This window comes from Schistocerca serialis, chromosome 7 (assembly GCF_023864345.2).
Source record: "Schistocerca serialis cubense isolate TAMUIC-IGC-003099 chromosome 7, iqSchSeri2.2, whole genome shotgun sequence".
Lineage (NCBI taxonomy): Eukaryota > Metazoa > Arthropoda > Insecta > Orthoptera > Acrididae > Schistocerca > Schistocerca serialis.
The window spans coordinates 402,838,570-402,857,706 of NC_064644.1; positions in this window are offsets into that span (position 1 = coordinate 402,838,570).

Genomic DNA, 19,137 nt, shown 5'->3' on the forward strand with positions numbered 1-19,137 from the left:
CCAAAAGTCGGACACCAAGACTTCGAATAAAAGAGCATACTCGGGAAGAGTTTTTACGTACCGCAACCTCCCATCCATCGGTTCCTCCTTCATCTAAACATCATACTTCCAAGAAGGCTACAAAGAAACCCAGTTCCTCTCCTTCTCCGCCAAGCCGTGTCCCATCTACAGCACCACCTGGCGGAAATCGTCCTCGGCCATCTTCTGTGTCGCCGAGGCACACTGCTGGCGGCCGATCAACTGGCCGATCGCTGGTGGCAGGAGCTGCTCCAGAACAACCTATGGATCAGGATCTTCTGCCTTCGGCTGAATGCCATTCCATGCTGTCGGTCGCAAGCTCTGAGCAGTCGTTGAGTTGACAGCAACCTTGGTCACATTCCTCCATTTTCTGTTCACCCTATGTCCATTATCCACGGGAATATCCGCGGTATTCGAGCCATTCAGGATGAATTGTCGATCCTCTTACGATCCTACTCGCCAGTCATCTTCTGTCTTCAGGAAACAAAGCTGCGTGCCCATGACCGCTTTGTTCTCCCTCATTTTCTGTCCATCTGATATGATCTCCCCTCCGTTGAAGGCACTCCAGCACATGGAGGACTCATGATTCTTCTCCATGATACTCTCCATTATCACCCAATCCACTTAAACACTTCCTTCCAAGCTGTCGCCGTCCGTCTTTCCCTTTCCGGATACAGGTTCTCTCTTTGTACTGTATACATTCCATCGTCCCCACCAATGGCACGAGCTGATCTCCTTCATCCTCTTGGTCAGCTTCCACCCCCCTATTTGCTGGTTGGGGACTTCAATGCCCACCACCCGCTTTGGGGATCTCCACATCCTTGTCCGCGTGGCTCACTATTGCTAGACGTCTTCCACCAAGCGGATCTAGTTTGCCTCAACACTGGGGTCCCTACATTTTTGACAGCCTCCACGACAAATTTATGACATTTGGACCTTGCGGTCGGTACTGTTCCGCTAGCTCGGCGCTTCGAATGGTTCGCCCTTGATGATACACACTCGAGTGACCACTTTCCATGTGTCCTTAGACTGCAGACTCAATTGCCATATATGCGCCCGCGATGCTGGAAATTTGCCCAAGCTGATTGGACACTTTTTTCGTCTCTAGCGACATTCGATGACCGTCACTTTCCCAGCGTCAACGATGAGGTCACATGTATTACCGACGTTATTCTTACAGCTGCGGAACGTTCAATACCACGCACCTCCGAATTGCCCCGGCACCCCCCAGTTCCTTGGTGGAACGAGGCATGCCGTGATGCAATACGTGAGCGGCGACATGCTCTCCGCGTTTTCCGCCACCATCCTCCTTTGGCCAACTGTATCCGCTATAAGCATTTCCGTGCGCGGTGCCGTCGCGTCATCTGCGATAGCAAGAAGGCAAGCTGGGACTTGTTTACTAGCTCATTTAACACCTTCACTCCCTCCTCGGATGTTTGGAGTCGGCTTCGACGGTTCTCAGGCGCACCTAGTTTCTCCCCGGTCTCTGGGCTCACTGTCGCGCATAATACATTAGTGGACCCCGTCGCAATTTCTAACTCGTTGGGTCAGCACTTTGCTGAGATTTCGAACTCTTCTAATTACCCGCCAGCGTTTCTCCCGAAGAAACGTGCAGCGGAAGTGCGACCTCTTGCTTTCTCCTCTCAAAATCGCGAAAGCTACAATACTGTTTTCTCCATGCGGGAACTCCAACATGCACTCTCTTCTTCTCGCTCCTCTGCTCCAGGACCGGATGGTATCCACGTCCAAATGTTGCTGCATTTATCAACCCATAGTCTGCGTTACCTCCTTCGCCTTTATAATCGAATTTGGACAGACAGTACTTTTCCCAGACGATGGCGGGAAGCTGTCGTCGATCCTGTTCCGAAACCTGGAAAGGACAAACATCTCCCCTCTAGCTATCGCCCCATTTCTCTCACGAGTAGTGTCTGTAAGGTTTTGGAGCGTATGGTGAATTGCCGTTTAGCGTGGTGGTTGGAATCCCACAGTCTTTTAACACCTGCCCAATGCGGATTCCGAAAGCATCGTTCTGCAGTTGACCATCTTGTTGCTCTCTCCACTTATATCATGAACAATTTTCTCCGGAAACGCCAAACAGTAGCAATATTTTTTGATCTGGAGAGAGCATTGGATACCTGTTGGAGGACAGGCATCCTCCGCACACTGTTCTCTTGGGGCTTTCGAGGTCGGCTGCCCCTTTTTCTTCTCGACTTTATGGCAGAGCGCACATTTAGGGTGCGAGTGAACACTACTCCCTCCCGTACTTTCTCCCAAGAAAACGGGGTACCCCAGGGCTCCGTGCTGTACTGTGTACTGTGTTGTACTGTTTGCCATTACCATAAATCCAATTATGGATTGTCTCCTTCCTGATGTCTCGGGTTCCCTCTTTGTGGACGATTTTGCGATCAACTACAGCTCTCAACGGACCAGCCTTCTTGAACGACGTCTTCAAGGATGTCTCGAGCACTCTTGGAGCATCGAAACCGGCTTCCGTTTTTCTCCCAGTAAGACAGTTTGTGTTAATTTTTGGCGACGTAAGGAGTTTCTTCCGCCCTCCTTACATATAGGTCCTGTCAACCTTCCGTTTTCAGACGTCGCTAAATTCTTTGGTCTTATGTTTGACAGAAAACTGTGCTGGTCCTCCCACGTTTCCTATCTTTCGGCTCGCTGTTTGCGATCCCTCAACACCCTCCGTGTCCTGAATGGTACCTCCTGGGGAGCGGACCGAGTGGTCCTTCTCCGCCTCTATCGCGCCTTAGTGCGCTCGAAATTGGACTATGGAAGCATAGTCTACTCCTCTGCTCGGCCGTCTACTCTTCGGCGTCTTTATCCACCACCGTGGATTACGTTTAGTGTCTGGAGCTTTTTACACCAGCCCTGTGGAAAGCCTTTATGCTGAGACTGCTGAATCTCCGCTGTCCAATCGGCGAGCAGTCCTTCTGAGTCGTTATGCTAGCCATCTGTCTTCCATGCCTGCTAATCCGGCCCATGACATTTTTTTTCGGCACCTCCTTTGATGTAGGGTATGCAGGCCGCCACTCCTCCCTACTAACACCGGGAGTCCGCTTCCGTCAACTGCTCCATTCTCTTTCCTTCCGCTTTCCTAAAACCACCTTGACAACTTGGGGTACAGCACCGCCTTGGCTCCGTCCCCGGATCTGCCTGCTCCGTGACCTTTGTCGATTTCCCAAGGATGGTACCCCTTCACTTGTTTATCGTCGGGCATTTGCTGCTCTATGTGCACAAATGACAGACGCCACATTTATTTACACCGACGGCTCGAAAACATCGTTAGGTGTAGGGAGTGCCTATATTGTTGGCGACACCCCAAATCACTTTCGGCTTCCCGACCAGTGTTCGGTTTATACTGCGGAGCTTTACGCTGTTCTCCAGGCTGTCCACTACATCCGCCGCCATCAGCGGATACAATACGTTATCTGCTCAGATTCTTTCAGCTCTCTCCTCAGTCTCCAAGCTCTTTATCCTGTGCACCCTCTGGTCCACCGGATTCAGGACTGTCTGCGCTTGCTCCACCTGGGGGGCGTCTCGGTGGCGTTCCTCCGGCTCCCGGGACACGTTGGTATCTGTGGAAATGAGGCGGCCGATATTGCAGCCAAGGCTGCAGTCTCTCTTCTTCGGCCGGCTATTCAATCGATACCCTTCGCCGATCTACGGAGCGTTTTATGTCGTCGTGTTGTTCATTTATGGCACGCGCATTGGTCGACACTTTACCATAATAAATTGCGGGACGTGAAAGCTCTTCCTTGTGCTTGGACCTCTTCCTCCCGAACGCGTCGTCGGGAGGAGGTAATTTTAACTAGACTTCGGATAGGGCACTGTCTTTTTAGCCATCGACATCTTTTAAGCGGCGATCCTCCCCCACTCTGTCCCCACTGTTCTCAGCTGTGGACGGTAAGACACCTTTTAATTGAGTGTCCCTATTTTAATCCGTTACGCTGCCGTCTACAGCTATCGCCTGATCTATCGTCGATTTTAGCAGATGACACGCGCTCAGCCGACCGCGTTCTCCAGTTTATTAATGCCAGTGAAATGACGTCAGTCATTTGAAGCTTTTTTTTGGGGAACAACCAACCCCTTTCTGTAGTGGATTTTTAAGCCTTCCTTCTGCTTTTAGTTTCTCCAATTTTATGACTTTCGTTCCCATTGCTGCTGGTTTCCATTTTCGGTTTTTTACTGTTTCCTAAGTCACGGACCGGGCGCTAATGACCATAGCAGTTTTGCGCCCTAAAACCAAAACAAAACAAAAAACCTAGAACGACGAGGACACCTGCAATGGACGAGGCAATTCTTGGTGTAGTTGACCATAGCCCTAATGTGAGCGTCAGAGAAGTTGCTTCTCTACAAATTTACGTTGACCACGTCACTGTATGGAGAGTGCTACGGGAGAACCAGTTGTTTGCGTACCATGTACAGCGTGTGCAGGCACTATCAGCAGCTGATTGGCCTCCACGGGTACACTTCTGCGAACGGTTCATCCAACAATGTGTCAATTCTCATTTCAGTGCAAATGTTCTCTTTACGGATGAGGCTTTATTCCAACGTGAAAAAATTGTAAATTTTCACAATCAACATGTGTGGGCTGACTAGAATCCGCACGCAATTGTGCAATCACTCAGCAACACAGATTTTCTGTGAACTTTTGGGCAGGCATTGTTGGTGATGTCTTAATTGGGCCCCATGTTCTTCGATCTACGCTCAAATGAGCACGTTATCATGATTTCATACGGGATACTCTACCTGTGCTGCTAGAATATGTGTCTTTACATGTACAACACAACATGTGGTTCATGCACGATGGAACTCCTGCACGTTTCAGTCGAAGTGTCCGTACGCTTCTCAACAACAAATTCGGTGACCGATGGATTGGTAGAGGCGGACCAATTCCATGGCCTCCTCGCTCTCCTGACCTCAAACGTCTTGACTTTCATTTATGGTGGCATTTGAAAGCTCTTGTCTACGCAACCCCGGTACCAAATGTAGAGACTCTTCGTGCTCGTATTGTGGACGGCTGTGATACAATACGCCATTCTCCAGGGATGCAATCAGGGATTCCATGCGACGGAGGGTGGATGCGTGTATCCTCGCTAACGGAGGACATTTTGAACATTTCCTGTAACAGTGTTTGAAGTCACGCTGGTACGTTCTGTTGCTGTGTGTTTCCATTCCATGATTAATGTGATTTGAGGAGAAGTAATAAAACGAGCTCTAACATGAAAATTAAGCGTTTCCGGACACATGTCCACATAACATATTTTCTTCCTCTGTGTGTGAGGAATGTTTCTTGCAAGTTTGGCCGTACCTTTTTGTAATACCCAATATACAGTAATTCTGTAGGAATGGCAGGTCCTTTAAAAAGACCACTGTATTGTACTGCAGGGAACTGGGTAACAACAAACGACGGAGAGGCCTCGTCCTCGCCGTAGCCCTCAGGCTCACCCCACCGCCGCCCCACAACGAACCCGTGGTTACTGTGCGGTTCGGCCCCCAATGGAACCCTCCTGGAACGTCTCTCACCCAGACCAGTGTAACCCCAATGTTTGCATGTAGAATAATTATGGTGTACGGGTACGTGGAGAAAGTGTAGGTGCAGCAATCGAAGACATAGTGTAACAGAGGCGGAATAAGGGGAACCAGCCATCACTCGCCAAAGCAGATGGAAAAACACCTCAAAAACCGTCCACAGTGTGGCCAGCACACCGGACCTCGACATTAGTCCGGTGGGCGGATTCGTTCCGGAAACCGCTAGGCCTTCCCGCCCGGAAATCAGTGCATTAGACCGCACGGCTAACCGGGCGGGCTAAAAAGGTCTTATCGTTTTCTATATCCTTGGTTTCACCAATTTCTGCCCACAAGGTCCTTCACAGCTCCGATAAGTTAGGGAACTATTTACGTCCCTCTATTACAAAGGGTTTTTCAGTTTTCAATTGTCTATTTAATTTTGTTTTTTATTTTTGCATCTCAGGCCTGGTTTGACATGCATATGGTACAATAGGATAGATGCGTTACCTTTGGACGCGCTATGTAATTTCCATAGCGAAGTTTCGCTGTTTTTGATATTTGCCTAGCACACACATTATTACTTATTTTTAGAATTTTAATTCAGATTCTAACTTCCCTATGTTTTTTGTACTGAAGACTGTTAACAGGTATTTTATTTCCTTGACGTGTTCAAATTTCAGGCTGACTTCCAAGTTGTCATTCTTTTTTGTAAGCAGTCACAAACTTATGTGACTATTCGGATAATAAAATCGGAAGAGAGAAGATAAAACTTCTTACTTCCATAAAATAATTGTTCAGTAATCTTCTGTCTCGTGAACCGGCACGTGTATCTGGACCAATAATAAATTGTATTTTAGAAAGTTTTGTTTGCAGGATCCCTTGAATGTTTGGCTGGATTTCTAAGTATTTGCTACACACTAGTCTACGGGCCCTGTAGCATTAACCCTGAGAAATCAAGTAGCAAAATTAAAAAAAAAAGCAGGTAGGAATTCGCAGTGAAGAATGATGTTCACTACTCACAGTGTTTTAATTTTTAACTTAACTGTGTGTATTTCAGTATGCCGCTCCACATATCGCGCGGTAACAATGGTTTAACATTAGTTTTTTGTAATTAAATCAATTTATTTATAATAAAATTTACTACAAAAGTTGATCGATCGGGTGTACTTATAACAATTTTTCTGATCCAGGGCTGGGTTTATCAGTAAAATAAATATTTCCTGGATCAATGTGAACTTAAAGATACTATGCCACATCTCTTTTAACATTATATTAATTATTATCTGATTGAGGACTTAAACGAAACGAACGCCATCTCACGTTCACATAAACTTCTGGAAAATTTAGGAAAAAAATTAAACTTCCTTCACAACAGGTTCTAAATTAAACTTGGACCTTGACGAACTAGCTAAGTTTGAGCGCACATCACTCGTAGAAATAACGGTCACAAAGTTTTTGCATCGCCAGACTTGAAACATTCGAAGTCACCAAGTTGAAAATATTTCATAGTATTGGCTGGCTACAGTCGTGAATACCAAAAGCTCGTGACACATTCAGTTCGCCTGATGCGAAATATTCTAGGTCCGAAAGCTGAAAATAATTCTGACACACGCAATTTGAAAAGACCACGATTCAACACAGAATAATTGCGACACACTCGAGAGGTTACCTACTGCCGCAAATACATACACTCTGTCCCAGATTTTAATCCCGACTGTTGAATGAAAGCAACCAAAGAGCCAAAATGGCTGCCACTGTTGAAGCCCTTGCCTTGGCATGAGTCAAGCAAGAGAACTGGTGACAGTCATCCTCTCTTTCTGCCGCCGGAGTAGGTACTGAAGCCGTCTGTAGTGAAGTTTATAATTTTGGTTAATATTTTCTGTGCTTATTTTGATAGGATTTCTATATTTCTTGGGATTACTATCTCATACTCTGACAAAATTAGTATCGCTAACAAAATGAAACAATTACATTAAGAAGGGGATACATCTCCTAATTTTTTTTCAGACAGAGTTCTTAATGTAAAGTTTTGATCCACAGGACACATGTTAATTCGGAAATCTGCCGGGGCATCATCGAGTAAGTTTAGGTTCAGCCTGTTATTCGCAATGATGGTACGCTATTTAAGATTTTTTATAATGCATTTACAAATGTGGAGACTAGTTACGAAATACAGACTACACCTGAAGAAATGGTTAAAGGATGTGACGTGATAAAGTTGAAACAAGAAGAGGCTTTTAAGTGCTTGAAAGGTTACCTCAGCAATGAGTGACTCAGACAGAAGAAAAGAACGTAACAGACCGATGGGACACTTTCAAATAGTGGAGGCAGCAGAAAAATGTCGAAATAAAGAATAGGTCAACAACTCATATATTCATAAAAGTGTGGTGCTAATTTTGTCTGATGGTATGAAAAAAATACATAAACATGATACAAATGAATTAGGCATGTGGAAACAGGGATTAACAGAAAGCGCCAACTGAGAGAACAGCAAGGGTGAATGGAGAAAGGCGCCCTTGCAGAGACAATGTGGAAAATACAGATGAAGCATTTTTGGAAAAAGTAATAAGACATTTGATCCATTAAAAGCAAAAGTATGGGCAACAAGAGATCTGATGGCAAGAGAGAAAAGGGAAGGCTTAAAGAAGGAAAGAATATGTACGAATCCCCTCCTCAAACCGGGAAAGGACCGAATGCATCCCAGTAGTTATCGGAGTATTGCTTTGACGAGCTGTGTCGGGAAGACATTGGAACGCATGGTCAACCGTCGCCTGGTTTGGCTGCTCGAGACGAGGAAGCTCCTTAGCCACTCTGTGTGACTTTCGGAGATGTTCAACTATAGACAACTTGACCCTGCTTGAGGCGACCATCCAGCAGGCCTTCCTACGTAACCAGCATTGTCTAGGTGTATCCTTTGACATTAATAAGGCGTATGACACTACTTGGCGCCGCCTTATCCTCAATCAACTCCATCAGTGGGGCTTTCGTGGCCATCTCCCCATCTTCATTCGGTCCTTTCTTTCCCGCCGTCTGTTTCGATATCGGGTTGGTAATGTGCTATCTGATTTGTACGTGCAGGAGAATGGTGTTCCTCAGGGAAGCGTTTTAAGTGTCACCCTCTTTGCCGTCGCCATTAACAGTATCACGTCCACTATCCGGAGTCCTGCCCAGTGCTATTTGTTTGTGGAAGATTTTGCTGTTTTCTGTTCTTCCTCCAGTCTTTTCACTGCTAGTCGGCAGCTGCAGCTTACGATAAAGCGATTAGAGGCATGGACTGCGAAGACGGGTTTTACCTTTTCTGCAGACAAATGTGTGTGTGTTCATTTTAATCGTTCTCGACGTGCTTTTACCTCCCCTGAATTGCGTGTGAGGGACACCATTCTTCCTTTTAGAGACACTGTGAGGTTCCTGGGCCTCACTTTTGATTCCAAGTTGTCGTGGTTGCCGCACCTTAAAGACCTCAAGGTGCGGGCCCTGAAGGCGCTGAATATTTTGAAGTGTCTGAGCCATCGGTCCTGGGGAGCAGATCGGGCGCGTCTGCTGCAGTTTTATAGGGCTTTCGTCCGCTCGCGTCTTGACTATGGATGCACTGTGTATGGGTCAGCGAGGCCTTCGTATTTGAAGATTCTTGACGCAGTACACCATGAGGGTATCAGGCTGGCTACTGGTGCCTTCCGTACCAGTCCCATTCCCAGCCTGTGTGCTGAGGCAGGGGAAACGCCGCTCGCCATCCGGCGGAAACTCCTCATGGTGCGACGGGTGTGTCAATTCCTTGCCTGTCCTACCTCCCCTGCATACCCTACTGTTGCCCGACCGCCTATGGAACGTCTCTTTTCCAGTCGTCCAAGGGCAACGAGACCATTTGGGATTCGTGCCAAGCATTTGCTTGAGTCTCTTGGTGTGGAGCGTGTGGCACCCCAACTCCAGGGTTTTACCCGCCTGCCTCCCTGGTTGCTCCAGAGGCCCAGCGTCCTTTTAGACTTGTCAGAGTACCGGAGGAGCTGCACTCCTGCTTTTGTTTTTACCTCCTTATTTTACGATATTTTAAACCAGCATGCCGACCATGTACCAGTATTTACGGATGGCTCTAAACAGGGGGACTCAGTTGGTTGTGCTGTTGTTTTCCCTGATGGAGTCGTCAAGTTACGGCTTCCTGCAGCGTTTATCATCTTTGATGCCGAATTGTTTGCGATCTTGCGGGCATTGGAGCAGATGATATGTGTTCCCAGTCTTAAGTTTCTCATCTGTTCTGACTCCCTGAGCGCCCTTCAGACCATGCAACACTTGTACCTGGCGGATACGGTCGTCCAGAACATCCATGATGCCCTACTCCACCTGCAACGGCACGGGAAGGAGGTTTCTTTCTGCTGGGTGCCGGGGCACGTGGGTATTAGGGGAAACGAACTGGCGGATGTGGCTGCCAAAGATGCATGTTCCCTCCCTCACGTTGTTGAATGTGCCGTCCCCCTCCATGCTGTTCCCTCCCTTTTGCGTTTTCGTGTTATGCGTCAATGGGAAGACGATTGGCTGGCAGTCGGTGAAAATAAGCTGCGTCTGGTCAAGGCCACCACGCGGCCATGGCGTACGTCCTACCAGTCATGCAGGCGGAATGAGGTTCTCCTCACTCGCCTCCGCATCGGGCACAGTCCCTTAACGCACGGTTTTTTACTCCGGCGGGAGGACCCCCCAATCTGCAGTGCTTGTGGCGTCCAGATTACTGTCCGCCACATTTTACTTGACTGTCCTTTATTCTCTTACCAGAGCGCGGTGGTTTCCTTGCCACCGGGTTTGCCCTCTATTTTGCGAGACGACGCAACGACTGTGGTTAAGGTCTTACGGTTTTGTGTCTTGTCCAGTTTGTTGCCTCGGATTTTAGGGAGAGGATTTTAATGTGCTGCTGGGTGACTGTCTATCCCAGGCTTTAGGTAAGAGGTCCGCCAGTCACGGTTACCTACTTGTTTCACTTCGATTTCTGTTCTTTTTTCCTTGTGTTTCCTTTCGTTTTTTAGTGCGTTTCTTCTCCTCTTGTTTTGCCTCTGTATGTGAGGATTTGTAACTGCGTCAGGTCTGTGTCTTTTAGCCGTTCTCCTTGTTCGCTGTCCATCTTCGTCCCTTCACTGCATTTGTTCCTGTTTCTATGCGTTTGGGCGTTGATGACCACGCTGTTTAGCGCCCGAAAACCTCAAACCACACACACACACACACACACACACACACACACACACACACACACACACACAGGAAGGCTATTTAAAGCAATGAAGATTGGAGACAGTGTTATGGAAAGGGTGGAAGAAATTTATGAAGACGATAGAAGTCGAAACAGGGTACCATCATGGAAAAAAATGTTCCACCTAATATATGAGATATATTATACAAGCGAAAAACCTTAGGCTTCAAGAAAGGCAGCCGGGAGTGTAACAGAACTGTGAGTGTAACAGAATCACAAGTGTCAAAATTCATAGTAGCAATATACTAGTACGAGTTGTCATGACATGTCTTGTATGCGTAATTATGTTTTATTGTATAAACTAGCGAACCCGACAATGCTTCGCAATAGCTGAATACGCATGGGAATAGGATATACGTCCTTATCTTTTTCTCCTGCCCACCCTCCTTCTCTATTACTCTTCCTCTCCCCCCTCTAGTTGTCCATCTTCTCCTCCTTCCTCGTCTCTCGCTTTCCATCATCTGCACATCTCTTACCCCACACTGTCTCTCTGCATATCCTCCTCCTTCATCTCTCCGGCCATATCCTTCTTCTCCTTCTTTACATCCATTTTCTCCCCCTTCTGTCGATCACCTCCTTCCCCTTTCTTTGATGTTATTTACTGTTACTGCAAACACAACATTGACTGGGAATTGAAGTCAAAATGAATGGGTAAATCGGTTGGTATCATTAGTACACGGGGTACGAGAGAAAACTTTTCAGTTGGTGCAAATGGCTCTGAGCACTATGGGACTTAACTACTGAGGTCATCAGTCCCCTAGAACTTAGAACTACTTAAACCTAACTAACCCAAGGACATCACACACATCCATTCCCGAGGCAGGATTCAAACCTGCGACCGTAGCGGTCGCGCGGTTCCAGACTGTAGCGCCTAGAACTGATCGGCCACCCCAGTCGGCCTTTTTAGTTGCTTGGTCCTTGAGGGTAGTAGCTTTAATGACATTATTTCGGATGTTTCTATCAACGAACAGGCAGGATTTTAAAGGTAGCCGTAAACACCACTTTCCTGTTTTCTGTTGAAAATGACAACAAAAAGGAGAAGAAAACTGCACATCATCACAGCACAGCTTGGCACGTTCTTTCTCGCACCCGGTTTAACTGTTCATCGTATAACATGTCTGTATCTCCAGTGGTTTAGGCTGTGCGTTGCCAGTCATTCAGTGTCAGTGAGTTGGTTGAGAAGGGATCTTTCCCTGTATTTGTCTGGACTGAAATAAAAAAAAAAACAATTTCAGTAAGACCGCGAAATTAGTGAAATGAAGTAAGTCGGAATTCATTGTTTTGATAATAATTTGGTGGTATTTTTATTTTGTTCATCGCGACGCTTGGTGATGAACAATGTTCTTGCTTTCTGTCCGGAGAGAAAACGAGTAGCGTCCATGCTTTACCGACTCTCGAGAACGCCACGTACAAGTGCCCATGGGGAAAACAAGGCAATTCCGCACACATCCAACAACTGGCCTTGCGATTTATTAATCGTCATTGCGAATGCAAGGCGATCCAGAATCTGGAAACGCTGAAAGCGAAACGCCCCGTCGGTTGGAATCGATGGTGTCCTTGAAATCAGAACATTATCGCCCTTGAACTTTCCTATGATGACCGAAACTTCAGTCACATTGTTCATCAGATTCTTAACAGCGAGTCTTGTTCCATAGCACAGTATCGACTGGTTCAGGCTAAGTAATACGATTACCACCGAGCCGACCTTGAACTGCAAATTGAGCAATGACATTCCTGGAGAATCCAACAAGCTCGAGAGTGAAATGGATAACTGACGATTTCACCTGGATCGGTAACGTAACTGATCTAATTAAATGAAAGCAGTTGGCCATCAGTTCTAATGTGAGACGTGTTCAGATCGTCTACGTCCTTAGTTTACGGTGCCAAAATGTCTCGTTCGCTCAACCAAACATACGTTTTGTAATTTTCGCCAACATTCGAGAACACATTCGTGCTGAGTGCTCCTTTTGATGTTGTGAACTGACAAACATTAGGTGGTAACGAAATGCGGCCAGTGGAAGAGTCAACCGAAATTTTTCTATTGTCAGTGTCTAATAACTGCTTGCGAAACACTTCCGTCGATTCGTCATTTTCTACCGCGACTCACATATTCGTTGTTGACTTGAGAGTTTTCACGTATCTCCACAATGTCAATTATTTGATGCAGCTGTTGATCTTGCAATAACCGGCAGCGTTAGGCGAAAATCTCAGGCCAGAGAAAACATCGACCCTCGAAAGAGGGCTGGGTTCTACATCTACGTGATTGCTCTGCTATTCACAATAAAGTGCCTGGCAGAGGGTTCAATGAACCACCTTCATGCTCTCTTTTTACCGTTCCACTCTCGAACAGCCCGCGGGAAAATAGGACACTTAAATTTTTCCGTGCGAGCCCTGATTTCTCTTATCGTAATGATCATTTTTCCCTATGTAGGTGGATGCCAACAGAATGTTTTCGCAATCGGAGGAGAAACCTGGTGATTCAAATTTCATGAGAAGATCCCGTCGCAACGAAAAACGCCTTTGTTTTAATGATTGCCACTTCAATTCACGTATCATGTCTGTGCCACTATCTCCCCTATTTCGCGATAATACAAAACGAGCTGCCCTTCTTTGTACTTTTTCGATGTCATCCGTCAGTCACACCTGATGCGGATCCCACAACGCACAGCAGTGCTCCAGAATAGGGCGGACAAGCGTAGTGTAAGCAGTCTCTTCGGTAGACCTGTTGTACCTTCTTAGTGTTCTGCCAATGAATCGCAGTCTTTCGTTTGCTCTACCCACAATATTATCTATGTGATCGTTCGAATTTAGGTTATTTGTAATTGTAATCCCTAAGTATTTAGTTTAATTTACAGCCCTCAGATTTGTGTAACTTATCGCTTAATGGAAATGTAGCTGATTTCTTTTAGTACTCATGTGAATAACTTCGCACTTTCCTTTATTCAGGGTCAGTTGCCACTTTTCGCACCATACAGATATATTATCTAAATGATTTTCCAAGTCATTTTGATCATCTGATGACTTTACGAGACGATAAATGACAGCATCATCTGCAGACAATCCACGATGGCTACTCAGATTGTCTCCTACGTCGTTAATGTAGATCAGGAACAATACAGGGCGCATGGCACTTCCTTTGGGAACGCCGGATATTACTTCTGTTTTACTCCATGACTTTCCGTCTATTACTACGAACTGTGACCTTTCTGACAGGAAATTACGAATCCTGTCGCACAACTGAGGCGATACTCAGTAGGCACGCAATTTGGTTAGAAGACGCTTGTGAGGAACGGTATCGAAAGAGTTCTGGAAATCTAAAAATATGGAAACAATTTGGCATCCCCTGTCGGCAGCAGTTATTACTATATGAGTATAAAGAGCTAGTCGTGTTTCACAAGAACGATATTTTCTGAATCCGTGCTGACTATATGTCAAATCGTTTTCTTCGAGGTACTTCATAATGTTTGAATACAGTATATGTTCTAAAACCCTACTGCAAATCGACGTTAGTGATGTAGGCCTGTAATTCAGCGGATTACTCCTATTTCCCTTTTTGTGTATTGGTGTGACTTGAGCAATTTTCCAGTCTTTAGGTACGTATCTCTCTGTGAGCGAGTGGCTGTATATAATTGCTAAATATGGAGCGATTTTATCAGCATACTCTGAGAGGAACCTGACTGGTATACAATCAGGACAGAAAATGTCTTACTGTTCGATCGCGTACCACCAGCGCTAGTCTGTGCGCCGTCCCAGTCATCCCAACTGATTATTCAGCAGTTCTGTAGTACTTCCGCCGTTGCTGAATTTTTGTCAATGTTACACGCCGCTACTCCCTGAGCGCAGAATGAGCTGTTCGTCATCCTTCAAACAACATGGCAGCAGTGCCAGATCATGCTACGGCCAGGGCTCTTTGACTTCATGTGCGAATCGAAAGTAAAATCAATAAAATTAGGAACTCGACTGAATCCATTGTTCCAGAGTCATAATGGATCATGCTTGAGAAATTATTGTTCGATTTGTCTGCAAACGCTGTCTACGCTCTTTGTCAGTCTCATTGACTCGACCATCAGGTAGATGTCCTGCGTTGTGCGTACGCCGACGCATATTTCGAGGCCTCACTGGTGGCATTTTCTCCAAACATCAAACCATGAACTGAAATCAACTGAATGTTTGCAACACACACAACTACAACAAACTGACATCAATTTAATCTTTGGCACACACAAATATATGATCACCACCGATAATCGCTTTCAGTTGTATTCTTTTTCTCAAAATATCAATATTCGGTGAGGAGTTCGTTGTTATAGAAACATGCGACAGCAGAACTGTAAGACTGGACGTCGTATTTTTTGTTATGACAGCATGTGACAGCAGAAATGTCAAACCCAATGACACATTCCTTATATTGACATTTTCGTAGAAAAATACATTAATATTTCTGATCTTCTGGTGAATTTTCCAAAAATTTTATTACATATGAATCGCGAGAACGACGCGAACATCCTGCTGGATTGCCGAACATCCAAGATGTCAACAGATCGCCGGGAAAGCATGAAGAATTACAACTAGACACAGTCGTAGGAGAGTGCCGGGCTGCGTCATTCTTGGTACTGCGTGAATGGCCTCGACGTATCGTCAAAAGATGGCATGCGCCATGCGATACGCTACACTGAGTTTTGCCGTTCTTGGGTATATTGTTCGTGCCAGAAGTGCCTGACAAATGACGAGCCAGCAGGAACGAAATGGCTGACGAGAGGGGAGTCTCGGCTTATTGGGGAGTGAAACACTTCAGATGGATGTTCTGAATATGAAACATTGCACTTTCCGCAACCATTTCAGACAACACACCCATTTTCCATTGAATACCAGTGCAGTAATGCGTGTGATTTTTGAGCCCGGTGTACGTTACTTTTACAGTTCGTCTACCTTTTCCTGATCGAGGCAATCACGGGTTAAAAGAAGCGCACATTCCGCTTTCATTAATACGCAGCATAGATAGATTAATGTTCAAATCTGGTGCTCATGTGCAGTACTGAATATGAAATTAGATTTAATCCCATTGTAAGACATTAAGTGTTACACTACAAAGATTTGTAGTAGTAGGAATGGGCAAGAAATCTGGCGATGAGAGGTATAGAAACGAAAATTTAGAAAAGACAGACAATTAAATATCGCTTTCAGTATTCAAAATAAAATATCGATTAGTCAGTGAATCGGTAATTTAAATATCGACGTTATCTTGATGTATCGGTAGAACCTGGTATCGAGGTTTTATGTAGATCTGTAGCATGCAGGGTGGGGTGTGTCGAACCCGTGGTCCACGACGCGTTGTGTGATGGAGGCAACGATGGCTACGACCAACTCGGCTCAATGACGGATCGACCTTGTGACGCTAGCATTCTTGGCTGGGCGGCGGAGCGGCGTCTTGTGCTGCAGTGGCAGAATGGTGCGTTTACGCCGAGAGCAGTTCATGCTGGCAGCGTGCCCCAGCCGTGACGAGTGACGGGAGTGTTGACAGCAGGGTTGCGACATCTGGCGTCGGCGGAGGTCCAGTAGCTCAGTCGCTGGGAGGGTCTCTTGGCCCACTGAAGCTGTAGCGCCATAGAGGCCGTCCTGTCAGAATGTCGTTGTGCGATGATGGCCTCATGGCGGAAATTTACACTGCAGCGGATGCCGACTCAATGACTCTATGATTAGATGCCTAGCCTAGCGAGACGGCCATTACTTATATGCACCAGGATGAGATTTTTGTAGCCACAAATGTCGCGTACACTGATCACCGTACATCGACCTAGCGTTCCGTGGTTATGGTACTTTTTTGGTCATTAACTGATTAGTTGCTTGTAAGTGTTCAGGTTCTACGTCCGTGGTGCAGGAAACGTTTTGCTCCTAACGTTTCGTCCACAGCTGCAACGGATATCTTCGGAGGGGCTCCTGGTGACGCTGAATCTGGCAGACTGATGGGTCGGACGTTAGAGAGTGGCATAAATACTGTGTAAAATGGACGTGGTCTAGTTTACACGTGATCAGCAAAGATAATCTTTGTCAAAGAAAAAACTGAATTATCGAGACTCGCCTGTATAGGATAAAAAATTACCTATAGATTCTTTCTATGTCCATCCTTGTAATTGAGGTTACAGGGACTTTGGATGTTAAATACGAAAAGAAAATTGAAACATCCGCTACTATCACTTTTGCACTGAATTTATTTATACAGCTAGTTTCTGTTCCATCATAGCACCTTCAGGCCCCTTTAACACTGTGAATTGGGATGAATCCAGTCTTCTGTGCAATCATTACAGGAGCCAGAATTAAATAGCTGGTTCTGTAGATGTCTGATTTGTACGACACTATCCTTTGTTCATCTACCGACTACTCATCGGATGATGAAGTGATTGACGTTAGTCAACGGAAGTTGAAGATGGTGTAATGGGACACCGAAACTGGTTTTATAAATAAATTATATGCTTTAATTTTCATTTCATATCTATGGATCGTACGATTAACCAAATAGTTGGCTTGTGGCTTTTATACGCGCAGTGTTATGAAATGATGGGACAGAAGGGTTGTGGTACGCTTATGGCAACGATCTTTGACCTTGTCCACACCATGACGCCAAAATCAGAGAGATCCTAGCTGGTACAAAGATTCTGAAGCGAATGATTTGTGGCTGGAAGGGAGCAGGGAGAAACAGACAGTAGTATACGAAGCACCATCCATCACACAACCGAGCGAGGTGGCGCAGTGGTTAGCACACTGGACTCGCATTCGGAAGGACGACGGTTCAATCCCGCTTCCGGCCATCCTGATTTAGGTTTTCCGTGATTTCCCTATATCACTTCAGGCAAATGCCGGGATGGTTCCTTTGAAAGGTCACGGCCGATTTCCTTCCTCATCCTTCCCTAATCCGAGCTTGTGCTCCGTCTCTAATGACCTCGTTGTCGATGGGACGTTAAACACTAATCTCCTCCTCCTCCATCACACAAGTGGCTAATAGGTTACAGATGTAACTGTAGATGTCCCTTCGAAGTTCACTTAAAACTGTTGGTGGCTGGTCTCTCTCTGGAATCGTTTTAATGTCTTCTTGCTAGACAAACACAGTTCGTCTTTTCTGTCCATATCAGTTATTGTTCGGCCGAAAGACGACGTCCTAGGCATGGAAGCCAAGATTAAAGAGCCCAAATGAAATTTGCATTTGTAAGCAGGTGAATCATGTACTAGCATAACCTTTATTTTAATAATCGAGGCCTAATGGATAAGAGCTAATCGGATTTCACAGGTACGGAAGTTGTTTCGGTCGGATTTTGGCTGCTCAGTAATGCTCGTATGCTCAAAGGACATTACTGAAAATCGCGAAAGTTTGCACTAAAGGAAGTTATACATTCTCAGTAAATACAAGCTGAGACACTCACTACCATTGTCATATATTTCAGTTTGCGGCTAACCTCGACAGAGGTAAAATCTATTGAAATATCGCCACATTCGGTTGTAATAAGCTGCACACGTTATCCTTGCTGCGGTCCATTGGCCGACGTGCTAGATGCAAATGCGTAATATCGCTAGTCCGTATTTCTAATCAAATTTCACTAAAAACGCTTTGGTACTAGCAAGCATAACTCGGTTTGAGTGGGTCGACCTACAGCGTCTGGGGACGCACGCTCAGCCTGCACAGTATACAGTATTCCCCCCCCCCCCCATTACGCATTTAGAACAACCAGTTACTCACTGACTCAATTGAATTTGAATAACCTCACTTGCTGGGCGCATTCGGCGCTTGACTTTGGATTCGTGGCGTATTCTCGACCTGCGCGAGCAAAATAAGATTATCGACGAGTAATGGACCATGGACGCCTTACAATCCATCTATAAAGTTCTTCTTACAGTAGATGGCGTCTATTGCTTCATGCACAAGCGATTCAGTGTCAGCTCTCTCGAATGTTTTGCTCTTTTCTGCTACGTGGACTTTAACCTGTGCCCAAGTTAATTCTTTACGGTTATAGTGATAGAGATACGTTTTCTAATGCGAAACCGTATCACCACATTCACGTGCAAACAAGTCTATTTCGCAAGTTTTGCCACATGAGTTGTTTAAATTAGATAGCTGTCGGAGTCTGATTCATCCTGTGCGGAATATTTTCATTTTTAAGGCAGAGCCGAATATCTGATTTCCTAGAGTTTTGTGCTTGGTGTTTCCTCAATAACGGCTGAAAGGTTGTGGGCATTGGCCAGTACTAGTATAGACTACAGAACAGGGTATGGCAAGAATTCTTCAGTGAACCACTTCTTGAAACTGCATTCATTTCCTCATGAAAATCTCTGCTGTTTTTATTACCTCTAAATACAAGTTTGTTATGAGGGACAATATA